Source organism: Bos taurus, chromosome X, assembly GCF_002263795.3.
Source record: "Bos taurus isolate L1 Dominette 01449 registration number 42190680 breed Hereford chromosome X, ARS-UCD2.0, whole genome shotgun sequence".
Lineage (NCBI taxonomy): Eukaryota > Metazoa > Chordata > Mammalia > Artiodactyla > Bovidae > Bos > Bos taurus.
In genome coordinates this window covers 17,302,048-17,313,930 of record NC_037357.1, presented here as the reverse complement: position 1 = coordinate 17,313,930, position 11,883 = coordinate 17,302,048, and the positions used below count along the sequence as shown (strand labels likewise).

General features: G+C 44.0%; 1 pseudogene; it reads left to right on the top strand.

Moving 5' to 3' along the window:
* Positions 1–988: 988 nt before the first annotated feature.
* LOC112445278 (uncharacterized) lies at positions 989–1,107 on the top strand (annotated as a pseudogene).
* Positions 1,108–11,883: the final 10,776 nt, after the last annotated feature.

The following is an 11,883-nucleotide window of genomic DNA, read 5'->3' as shown; positions in this document are numbered from 1 at the left end:
CTAAGATCCCACATGCCATGGGGTGTGGCCAAAAATTTAAAAAACAACTATCATTTAGTGGTTTTCTGTGCATTCACTGTGTTGTACAATCATCACTATAATAATTTTCATGTTTATCACCACAAAATTAAACAAACCTGTATCCATTAGCCATCATTCCCTTTTCCCCATCATCCTAAGCTCTAGATATGTTGGCCTATTCTGTTCATTTCAGACAAATGGAATCACAAAATATGTGTCTGGCAAATGGCTTCTCTCACATAGTATAGTGTTTCCAAGTTCATAAATGAGGAACATGTATCAGGAATTCATCCCTTTTGTTGACCAAATAATACTCTACTGTATGGATATTCAATACTTTGTAATTCTTTCCTCAATGGACAGTTGGATTAGTCCCTCCTTTGGGTTGTTGCTAATAATGCTGCTATGACATTCCTATACAATGTCTGTATGGATCTGTGGATCTGTGTATTCAGTTCTTCTGCATATATACCTAGGGTTGGAATTGTTATGCCATAACAGTAACTTTATGTGTAATCTTTTGAGGAATTTCTGTATTTACGAATTGATGGCACCATTTTCCCATTGCACTAGCAATATATAAGAGTTCTGATTTAGTCACAGTTCTCACCAGCACTTGCATTTGTCTTTTTGATCATTACCATCCTAGTGAGGGGCTTCCCTGGTAGCTCAGTTGGTAAAGAATCTGCCTGCAATGCAGGAGGCCTGGGTTTGATTCTTGGGTTGGGAAGACTCCCTGGAGGAGGGCATGGCAACCCACCCCAGTATTCTTGCCTGGAGAATCCCCATGGACAGAGAAGCCTGGCGGGCTGCAGTTCATGGGGTCACAAAGAGTCAGACATGACTGAGCGAGTGAGCGTGAAGTATGATCTCACTGTGGTTTTAATGTGTATTTTCCTAATGACTCTTGATGTCAAGCATCTTTTCAAGTATTTTTGGCATCAACACTCTATCAAGAGAGTGTAAAAACTACAGCCATACCACCCTGAAGTCACTGAATTTCATCTGATCTACAAAGCTAAGTAGGGTTGGGCCTGGTTGGTACTTCAGTGGGAGACCACCTGAGAATTCTGGATACTATAGGCTTAAAAAACAAAACTAGACTTGGCATCTATCCCCAAGCTAATTTTAAAGAATTCTGGAAGTTCCCTGGTGACCTAGTGGCTAGGATTCTAGATTTTTTACTGTCGTGGCTCAGGTTCAAGCACTGGTCATGGAACTGAGATCCAGCAAGTCATGTGGCATGGCAAAAAAAAAAAAAAAGGTGCTCCAATAAGAAATCTGGAACTCTTGACATAAATGGAAAAATAGAAAGTTTCAGTGAAGAAAAAGAAGATGTAAAAAACGAAATAGACATTTAGGGGGAAAAAAAGTGTGGGAAAAAAATAACTCACATATGGGAGAAAACATTTGTAGATCATATATTTGATGAGGGTTTGATATCCTGAAGGATATTAAAACTAATACTCAACAACAAAAAGACAAACATCCTAATTGAAATGAGCAAAGGACTAGAATAGACATTTCTCCAAGGAAGACATATAAATGGGTTATAAGTACATGAAAAGATGCTCATCAATAGTCATCAGGGAAATGCAATTCAAAACCACAGAAGATACCACATCATACCCAGCAGGATGGCTACAATTTTTAAAATGGAAAATAATAAGTGTTGGCACAGATGTAGAGAAACTGAAACCCTCATAGATTGCTGGTGGGACTATAAAAAGATGGAGCCTCTGTGGAAAATAGTTTGCTGGTTCCTCTAAAGTAGTATTGCCATATGATCCAACAATTCCACTGCCAGGTATATACCCCTGAAGAATTGAAAACAGGAACTCAAACATATATTTGTACACCCACATTCATAACAGCATTGTTCGCCATAGCCCAAAGGTGGAAACAACCCAACTGTCCATCAGCAGGTGAATGAATAAAGAAAATCCATACAATGGAACATTGTTCAGTTTTATAAAGCAATGAGGTTCTAAAACATAGCTGCAACTTTAGATGAACTTTGAAAACATTATAAATTATATAACCAGACATAAAAAGCTTATATGGTTCTGCTTATATGAAATATCTAGAATACATCAATTCATAGAGACAGATTAGAGGTTACCAGGGACTGGAGGGAGTGGGGGATGGGGAGTTATTGCTTAATGGGTACAGAGTTTCTGTTTGGGGTGATGAAATATTTTTAAAATGATAGCTGTATAACCCTGTAAATGTGATTAATGCTATTGAATTGTACACTTAAAATGGCTAAAATGGCAGTCTATGTTACTTTGAATTGCAATTAAATACAGTAAAAAGAAGTACTATCTTTAACCCATATATAGTGAATATAATAGTAAAAATGATTTGGGGGGCTAAGAAGCAAGTCCTTGGATCAATTGAAATAAGGATTTCCAAACAAAGAAAGGAGAGGAAAGTGACCCTAATTATCAGGAAAACAAGAACTCCATTTGCAGGAGGAGAGAACAGAAGCCTCCTGGCTTGTGTGGGACACCTGAAGACCGTCAGTCAGGAGGAAATGCTTCAAGCACCAATATGCATGGGGTCTTTCAAGGGCACCCAGTCCGGTGTTTGGGGACCTTGCCCTCAGTCCTTTTGACAGAATGGCACTGCAAAACTTAAAAGTTAAAGCTACCAGGATGCCCAAACATGACTTGTGAGACCAGACCAGTAAAAGCTGGCCGAGAGCTGGCAGTGATCATGGTGGGGGCAGGAGGGGGAGGTTCCTGCTCTTAACTGATCTTAGGAGGGGCACAAGAAAGCATTCTCAGGAATACAGTAAGACAGTGGAACTGCAGAGTACAACAAATCCCTGTGGCCACACAAAGAGGAATTTGAACCTCTCAGGACCCCGGGACAGTCAGAAGTCCAGGGGTTAGAGATCCAGATCTGAGATTGGGTGGGACTCAGCCATATGCTCTAACCATGCATTGAGTCTATGTGCTGGATGAACCGGCACCTTTGCCAGTAGGCATTTTGTGAACAAGGTTGGCACCTATTTACCACTCAGGTCCTGGACTATCCCATAGTCTAAGGCGGCCTGGACAAACAAGAGTTTCTATATTCATTTTCATCTCTATCTCGGATAAAACGTGCACCTTTCCATTGGGCTCATCAGACCAAGTGAATCAGAGTCCGTGTGCTCCTCTCCCAGATCCCTTAGCTTTACCATCAGTCAGACTCCACCACTTAGCTGTTCACACCTGTCTATTTGGGGCTGTGCATATCCTGGGACCAGTTTTTGCAGTACCAATGGATATAAGGCACTTTTGGTCAAAATTGATATTTGTTGTACATTCTCTAGGTTTTCTTTTCTTTTTTTTGGCCATGACATGCAGCTTGAAGGATCTTAGTTTCCCGACCAGGGATCAAACCCCAGGCTCTCAGCAGTCAAAGTACCAAGTCCCAACCACTCGACCACCAGGAAATCCCTAGGTCTCCTAATTTGAGTCTTATGCTTGCTGAGTCAAATGCTTGCCTGAATGAGTTCCTGACTTTCTCTCTTGTCCCTACCTTGTGGTCCCCAAGAACTACTTTCCATTTCCTCCTCCTTTTCATGTTGGGAAGGGTTCCAATATACCCCTCTGCTTTTTCTCACGGCTTACCCTCAGCACCAGACTGGTGTGGACCCTGACCCGGGCTCTCTGGGCTTTGCTCCACTGTACATGCTGTCCTGGGCATTTTGAACTCTAGTTCACCCCACTGCTCCAGCAGCCCAGCTCCAATTCAACTGAAAGTCTGATCTTTCCCAACCCATTCAATGATCAGCAGTTGCCTATGGTCCTAGCTCTGAGAGAAGCTAGTCCTTGACCAGGGATTGAACCCAGGCCCCCTGCAGAGGAAGCACAGAGTCCTAACCACTGGACTGCCAAGGAATTCCCAGAACCTTCTTTCTCTTAATGGCAATGAGACCAAGCTGTAAGCTCAGTCCTTTTAAATAGAAAACAGTTCTCTTAAAGGTTGTTTCAGGAATTATAAAGTGATAATAAACATCCCAAGAACACATTTTACCCCCAGTTACTTTTGGAGCTAAACATGGTGACAAAATATTCATTGGCAACAGCAATGGTTTACCCAATAGACAAATTCATCCCATGCTTAGGATTCCTATGAAGCTAGGCGCCCCCCAAAAAAGTAGCTGAAAGCATCTGAGGTTTGGTATTTCAGAAATAGAATTGAATTATATAATCATTATGGAAAAAACAACTTTGTTGGGCTTCCTTATACTTATTTTCAATTTAATATTATTTTTCAGTTGATTAACCTATAGCATCAGGAGACACTGTAATTTCCTCCATACCTAGGGTCTCCAAACATTTTTATAAAACCCTAGGTGGCTATTTCATTACAGAGTTCTGTGGATTCCCCATAGTCCCTTCGGGACTACCTAGGCAACAGGGACAGGGGAGAAAAATGATTGAGTTCAGTAATGGGTGAGATCCAGGTTGGGACATTTGTTTCAGGCATTCTCTTGGGTGCTGAGGCTGAATAATTGAAATTCAAAGCTAAAGCAAGGCTAAGACTAACAGACATCCAGATTCAGGTTTCAGCGAGTCAAGAAAGGCAACTTAAGTTCAAAGAACAGGCATTTGGCTCTATTTTTCCTTTTTATAAAGACCTCTTATGAAAAGAAAGTTAATTTCTGTGACTCATAAACAGAAGATCTCCAAAGCGCCATAAGGTTTCTATGCAATTATGTCAGAAGAACGTGATGAGAAAATAAATAATTCCATGCTTCCTGCCAGTATATCCATGTACACAATGTGCAGTCCATAAAAGCAAGGTTAAGGAATAGTGTTAGTTATCAAGGAAAGAAGAGGGTTCATTCTGGTTAATAACTACAGCCTCTCCATGTGCACCAGGGCACCCAAATTTGATTTTGTCTGTGATTGGCTGCTTAGCCACATGCCAAGAACATCTGTGATATTGCCACACACCGGGGAAACAGTAGCTCTCAGCCCACTGGTACCAAGTGGGGTTGCTAAGCAATTACAGAAGTTATCTGAGGGTTTCTGGGTTTGGAAAACCTAAGTGACCCTCTGCATCAGGAGCAGATGGGAACAGGTAGTACCCTCCAGGGACCTGACAGCACCAAGATAGAAAATAGAGAATCAGAAAAGAAGACCCAGGCACATGTCCAAGAAAGACTCTAGTATTTATGCGCTATTTTACTTGTACGTGTTACTACACCATCACAAGGAAAAAAATCCCTTCTGCAAACATGAGAAATGTAACCTCCAAAGATGATGTTAATTGTACTTCTGGGTTCAAAGAACATACTAACTGCAGTATTCCCAGCACTTTATTCCTATAAGTTATTTCTGAAATTGATGCCAATAGCCAGTGACCCCAAGGGAACTCCAGGCTGACTGCAACCAACCTACCCTCCACCCAACTTTGGAGTCTAGCCTGCTCCTTCTTTCCCAGAGCTATAGGAAAAAGACAGTGAGAGGGGCCAAGAGGTGTGGAACTCTGAGCAGCCAAAGTAGTACAGGGAGCCTAGGACCTGAAGAAGACAAACCAATACAAGCCAAGGAAACAGCAAAGGAAGGGAGAATCTCAGCTTTGTCCAAAGATGCATCCTATACCTGATTCAGCTCCAGACCTGAGAACGGAGTGAAGGAGCTAGCTGGGGCCCTGCCTCCATGTAGCTGCCCAGACCCCTACCCTTTGCCAATTAAAGGTCAACTCAGGCCCATTCCATCAATTCCAAGTCCATCTATTCCACTGTCTACTCTACCTTTCCACTTAGATACCAGAGAAGTTTCTCAAATTCAACATGCCAAAACCCCAACATTTGGCCTGTGTCTACTTCCTTCCTCAAACCCACTCACAACCTTCTCAATCTCTCTAATGCAACTCTGTTCCTCCAATTGCATAAACCCAAGTCCTGGGCATCATTTTTGATTCCTCCTTTTCTCTTAAGCCCTCAATCCAATCCATCAGTAAATGCTATTGGCTCTACCTTCAAACTCTATGGAGAAGGGAATGGCAGCCCACTCCAATATTCTTGCCTGGAGAATCCCATGAACAGAGGAGTCTGGCGGGCTTTAGTCCATGGGGTCACAAAGAGTTGGACGTGACTGTGTAACTAACATTTTCAACACTTTCAAACTCTATCTGGAATCTGACCACTTCTCATCTCCTCCACCTCTACCATCCTGGCCTGAGCTGCCATCATCTCTACCCCAGGACTATGTCAATAAGCCCCCTCCATTGCTTCTACCTTTATTCTCCCACACTCTCATCTAAACGTAGCAGCCAAGAATCAAACAGTTTACAAATAATAAATGCTGGAGAGGGTGTGCAGAAAAGGGAACACTCCTACACTGTTGGTGGGAATGTAAATTGCTGCAGTCACTATGGAAAACAGTATGCAGGCTCCTTAAAAATCTAGAGAAACCACGTGACTGAGCAATCTCCCTCCTGGGCATATAACCAGAAAAGATGAAAACTCTAATCTGAAAAGATCCATGCACCCCAATGTTCAGTGAAGCACTATTTACAATAGCCAAGACATGGAAGCAACCCAACTACCCACCAATAGACAACTGGCTTAAGAAGATGTGATACATCACACTACTGTATATAGAGCACAGGGAACTCTGCTCAATGTTATGTGGCAGCCTGGATGGGAAGGGGGTTTGGGGGAGAATGGATACATGTATATGTATGGCTGAGTCCCTTCTCTGTTCACCTGAAACTATCACGATCTTGTTAATTGGCTATAACCCAATATGAAAGAAGGTGTGGTATAGATAGATGTAGATATAGATATATAGGTATTCAATGGAATATTACTCAGCCATTAAAAAGGAATGAAAATTGCCATTTGCAGCAACATAGATGGACCTAGAGATTATCATACTTAGTGAAGTCAGAGAAACATACCATATGATTTCATTTATATGTGGGATCTAAAAAAGTGATACGAATGAACTTATTTGTAAAACATAAATAGACTCCCAGATATAGAAAACAAACTTATGGTTACCAAAGGGTAAGAGGGATGAATAAATTAGGGGTATGGGATTAACAGATACACACTACTACCTATAAACAATAAGGATTTAATGTACTGTGTAGCACAGAGAACTAGTCAATATCGTATAGTAACCTATAATGGAAAATAACCTGAAAAAATAAATATATATAAAACTGAATCACTTTACTGTACACCTGAAACACAACATTGTAAATCAACTATACTTCAGTTTTCTTTAAAAAGATAAAAGGAAACATAAAACACAGCATCCAGACTGAACTATTTCAACTGCAGATCAAACCATGTCATTCCTGCTCAACACTTTGCCACAGTTCTTCATTTTATCCCGAGTCAAAGCCAAAGTCTAAGGCCCTATGTGATCTGGCTTCCCATCATGCCAGCGTATACTGCTCCCCTCTCACACATTCTGCTCCAGCCACAACTTGTAGATTGTTTCTCAGAAATACTGGGCACAAGGACTTCCCTGGTGGTCCAGTGGCTAAGACTCTGTGCTCCCAATGAAGGGGGCCCAGTTTCAATCCATGGTCAGGGAACTAGATCCCACATGCCACAACTCAGACCTGGTACAGCAAAATAAATAAATAAAAATAAATTTTAAAAAAGATTCACTAATAAAAAGAAAATGCCAGGTACAATCTTACTTTAGAGTCTTTGCTCAGACTGTTCCATCTTTCTGGAATTCTCTCTCCCACCTGAGATCTACGTGGCTCACCTCCTCTCCTCCTTCAGTTTTCCACTGAAATGGAATCTTATTGAAATGACTCCCTGACTCCCCTGTGTAAATTGAGGGTCCTTCCCCCAACACTCCCCTTCCCTTTCCCCTGCTTGATTCCCCCTAGTGATTAGCATTCATCATTTAGTTAGTTTAGCTTTTACTTTCCCTAGTGTATTTGGATCTTGAGATGGGAAAAGTTAGGCTTTCTTCTCTGTGGAAGGCATTTCTGGCCACAGGAGACAGGGGCAGGAAACAGACTTTCCCCCCAGAAATAGCCCTCAGTGTGAGGGGTCTCCTGTGCCTCCAGGTAGAACCAGCTCTGTCAAGGAGCTTGGGGTGGGACTGGCCCCACTATTCAGGGCAGATCACCACTGAGAAGGACTGAGATGAACAACTTCTGGGCTCCCATTTGGTGGGTTCCACAGGTTGGGTAGGTAAGCTGTGGACTATGACTCTCCAGGCCCAGCCCCAAACCTCCTTTGTCGCCTATTGTCATGAGTCTGTAAATTCTGTTGGAGAAGGGTCCCTCTCTTATTTGCTGCTGAATCACCAGCACCTAGATCGGGGCTTAGGACACAGTAGTTGCTCAATAAATACTTGTTCGCTAAATGCATGAATGAATCAATGAAATGACCAAGTATACCAGGGAGAACTTGCTCCCTGCCAGCCTCCTAATCACTACTCTTTCTCTACCTTTCTCCCCTATCCTGTTGGCTGTCCCTGGCTTGGTTCCCCCAAGTCCTTTCTGTCTGTCTTCTCCTTCATACCACTCTTCTGCATTGCCTCCCTATTTCCAGCCCCCAACCCAAGCCTGCCTCGACCTGCAGCACAGTTGGCAGGGCCACTGACAGCCCTCATCTCCTGCTTGCTCGAGGGCCTACTATGTGCCCGGCATCATACTAAGTACATGCTACACACTTTCTTTATTCCACAGGATGACACATCTGTGAACAAAGCCAGCTATCATCCACCTGCCCTCAGATCGAGCCTCTTCCCTCAGACCAAGGGAAGGGGTGTTTCCCTGCCCTTCGCACACTGAATGCTGAACTTGCCCACTGTCCTATCTCAGCCTTGCCTTCACGAGAAACCTCCCAGCATCCACCTCACTCCACTCGTTGTAAGCCCCCAGGTCTGACTTCTCAGGATACCTCACACTGAGGACACCTCGGGGATGGCCTACAGAAGAACAAAGGCCTGGATTTCAGCTGCCAATGGTAGCTAATTTTCCCAGAACCTAAATTCTCATCTTGCTGATAATTATTATCGTCTGCTGATAATCCAGCCCCAGGGACCCACATCACTATATAGTGCATTCTCTATATATCTGATCTCTAACCAAAGATTGGAAAATCCTTGCCTGGGAATGGAGTGAAAAGCATTTTTGGAAATATTCAAAACATGCATCTCGGTTCCTCAATGAGAACCAAAGCTGAGGATGTGACGTTTATAGGACATGTCAGTGGAAAAGATTACTTTTCTTAAAATACATTTGTTAAATGATAGGTAAAACAGCAAACGGATGGGAACCTACAACTGGGAGACATCACAGGAAGAGGGAAATATGATTTTTATTATAAACATATGCATTTTATTATTTCTCCCAGTGAGGATCAGGATTGGGAATCTGCAGCTGTGAAAGGGCAAGGAGACAGCAGTATTTTTAGACCTGTCACTTTAAAATATACCTTCTTCTGCTTTGCCGCACTGTTTCTCTAAACAAGGCCCTCTTGCAGCCTGAGCACAGCGAAGATGAATATACATATGAAACAGATGACTAGAAGGCAGTTCCTCTTACCCTGGCAGACACTGTCTGAAATAACTTGGCTTGTCACCACCCCCACCCAGGACCAGCTCATTCCCCATGCTCAGGCATCTGGGCCACTGTCCCCCACCCCACCCCACTCCTGTCCCATCATCCCCCACAAGTCTAGTCCTAGCTGGTACCCAGTCCTGCTGGTTCTTTCTCAAAAAGTCTCTTCCAATGAGTATGAACATGTGAAGCCACTGCTTAATAGCCTGTGTGCTAGAGACATATTTCTTTGCATCTAGGCCATTTTCCCATGAGGCAAGCAAGAGGGTTTTGCCCCAGCTTATAGAGAAGGAAACTGAGGCTCAAAGAGGTGAGGTTTCTTGCTCAGGTGGTGAATGGGCAGATTGGAACCCAGGTGTGTGGTTTCAGAGTTCTGGCCTATGCCATAACCATGCTGTCTTGCATCCTCCCTGCCTTCCCACCCGAGGAGGGCATTGCAACCCACTCCAGTATTCTTGCCTGGAGAATCCCATGGACGGAGGGGCCTCTCGGGCTGCTGTCCGTGGGGTCTCAAAGAGTCAGACACGACTGAAGTGACTTAGCACACACTCGAGTCTTCCCAGCCCTCAGCCTAGGCTAAGCATTAACTGCTGCATGGCTGCGATGTCCCCTTCCCACAACTCCAAGTCCTGCACACAGAGCCACAGGCATTTGCCACAAACAATTCTCTCTTTAGGAAGCCCCTGTCTCTCCAGGGCCCTCTATATTGCCCAGGTATCACATTCCAAAGGTCTCACTGTGGCACTGAACCCTCCCTGAGCCCAACTCTAACTCCAACCTGTCTCCAACCATTTCTCTCCCTCACTTCATCCTCATCGATCCCGCACGTGCCTCAGCATCTTTGCTCACACTCTAATCCTCCACTGGACCTCCTTCCACCCTCTTCATCTCCTTCACAAACCTTCACTGGTGACTCCATAAAGCTGTGAACCCTCTCCTGCAGTAAATTCCACTGCTTGGGTCTATGCCTGTCCTAACATTTTCTAGGTGTACTGTGTGTCTCTCTTCTCCCCACAGTAAGCAGATGTACTACTCCCCTGTCTGCCTGGCACCATATTGGGTACAGAATACAGGGCTTGTAGTTTCTGACCAGTTTTGACTTGAGTCTGTTTAGCGCCAAGCTAATGGGGTTTCCCCAAAGAGGCGGGCTTATGGGAAGGGATGTGACTCATATAGAAGCCACTACTTTGTCCACAGCGAGGGCCAGCATCTCAAAGACAGCCAGAGCTGGCTGTTCAGAGAGCTGAAAGCACTGCATCGGGCCTTTCAATCAGTGGTTCTGTTTGTGCCATTAAGCAGTCCCTTCTTCCCTGTGGCATCCAGAACCAGAGGCCTGACACAAGTGGGAGTGACAGGCACTTTATTACTGACATGTCATCACCTACATGGGACTGCTCTGCCAACAAGAAGGCGATTTCTCCAGCCACTTCACAAATGACTGAATTATGGGCTTACTCAGTCTTTCATGCTGCCAGGCTCAACATTTTCGTTTACTCCTCTCGTTACCCTTGGCATGGTTTCCACACTGGGGAAGGCAAAGCACTCCCAAGCTCACATCTCCTCAAGGACTCTTAAAAAATACGCTGCTTTAAACCGAAGATCTTCCTCAGTTCATAGACATCGCTCTCCCTCCCTGCCCATGGGCCCAGGCCACTGTTGGGGTCTCAGGCCTGTGGAGAACAGTGGAGAACTTGTCCACCTCTTGGCTCTTGATTTCAAACCATTTCCTAGTGAAATACTGTCATTTTGGGAAACAAGTCTGTCAGGAAGTCATTTCAGGCAAAAATCAAATCCACAGCACTCCACACAAATAACAAACAGCCTGCAAAGCCCTTCAGTGGGACTCCAAGAACTGCCATTTGGAAGGGAGGTCAGGAAGTAGAGCATAAACATCTGGTGTTCCAAAGGGCTGGCCTGGGGGCTGCGTGCAGATGGGAGAAGCCCTGGGCCCTGGGCCTGGCCTCTCAGTACCTTCTCTTTGTTTTTTTTTCACAACTGATTTTTGGCCACCAGGGCACTGAGTCACCAGACCTCAATTAACACTGGAAGTGCTACTCAAACAGATTGACTGTTTATCAAGGTGATGGGCCATTTTCACTGACTATTTCTAGTATTTATTTTTTAGTTAGCCAAAGTGCTAATTTGCTTACCATTTCTTGGCATCAACTGTCCTGAGAGGTCTTTGAATCTTCAGAGGGTCCCTTTTGTCCTTCATTTCCAAGTCATGCTGGCTCCTTGGGCATTTTGCAGAAATGGATTAACTTGGTCCAGTCCTGAAATTAGTGCAAAAACACTCTGACTTCTGGAGTGTCT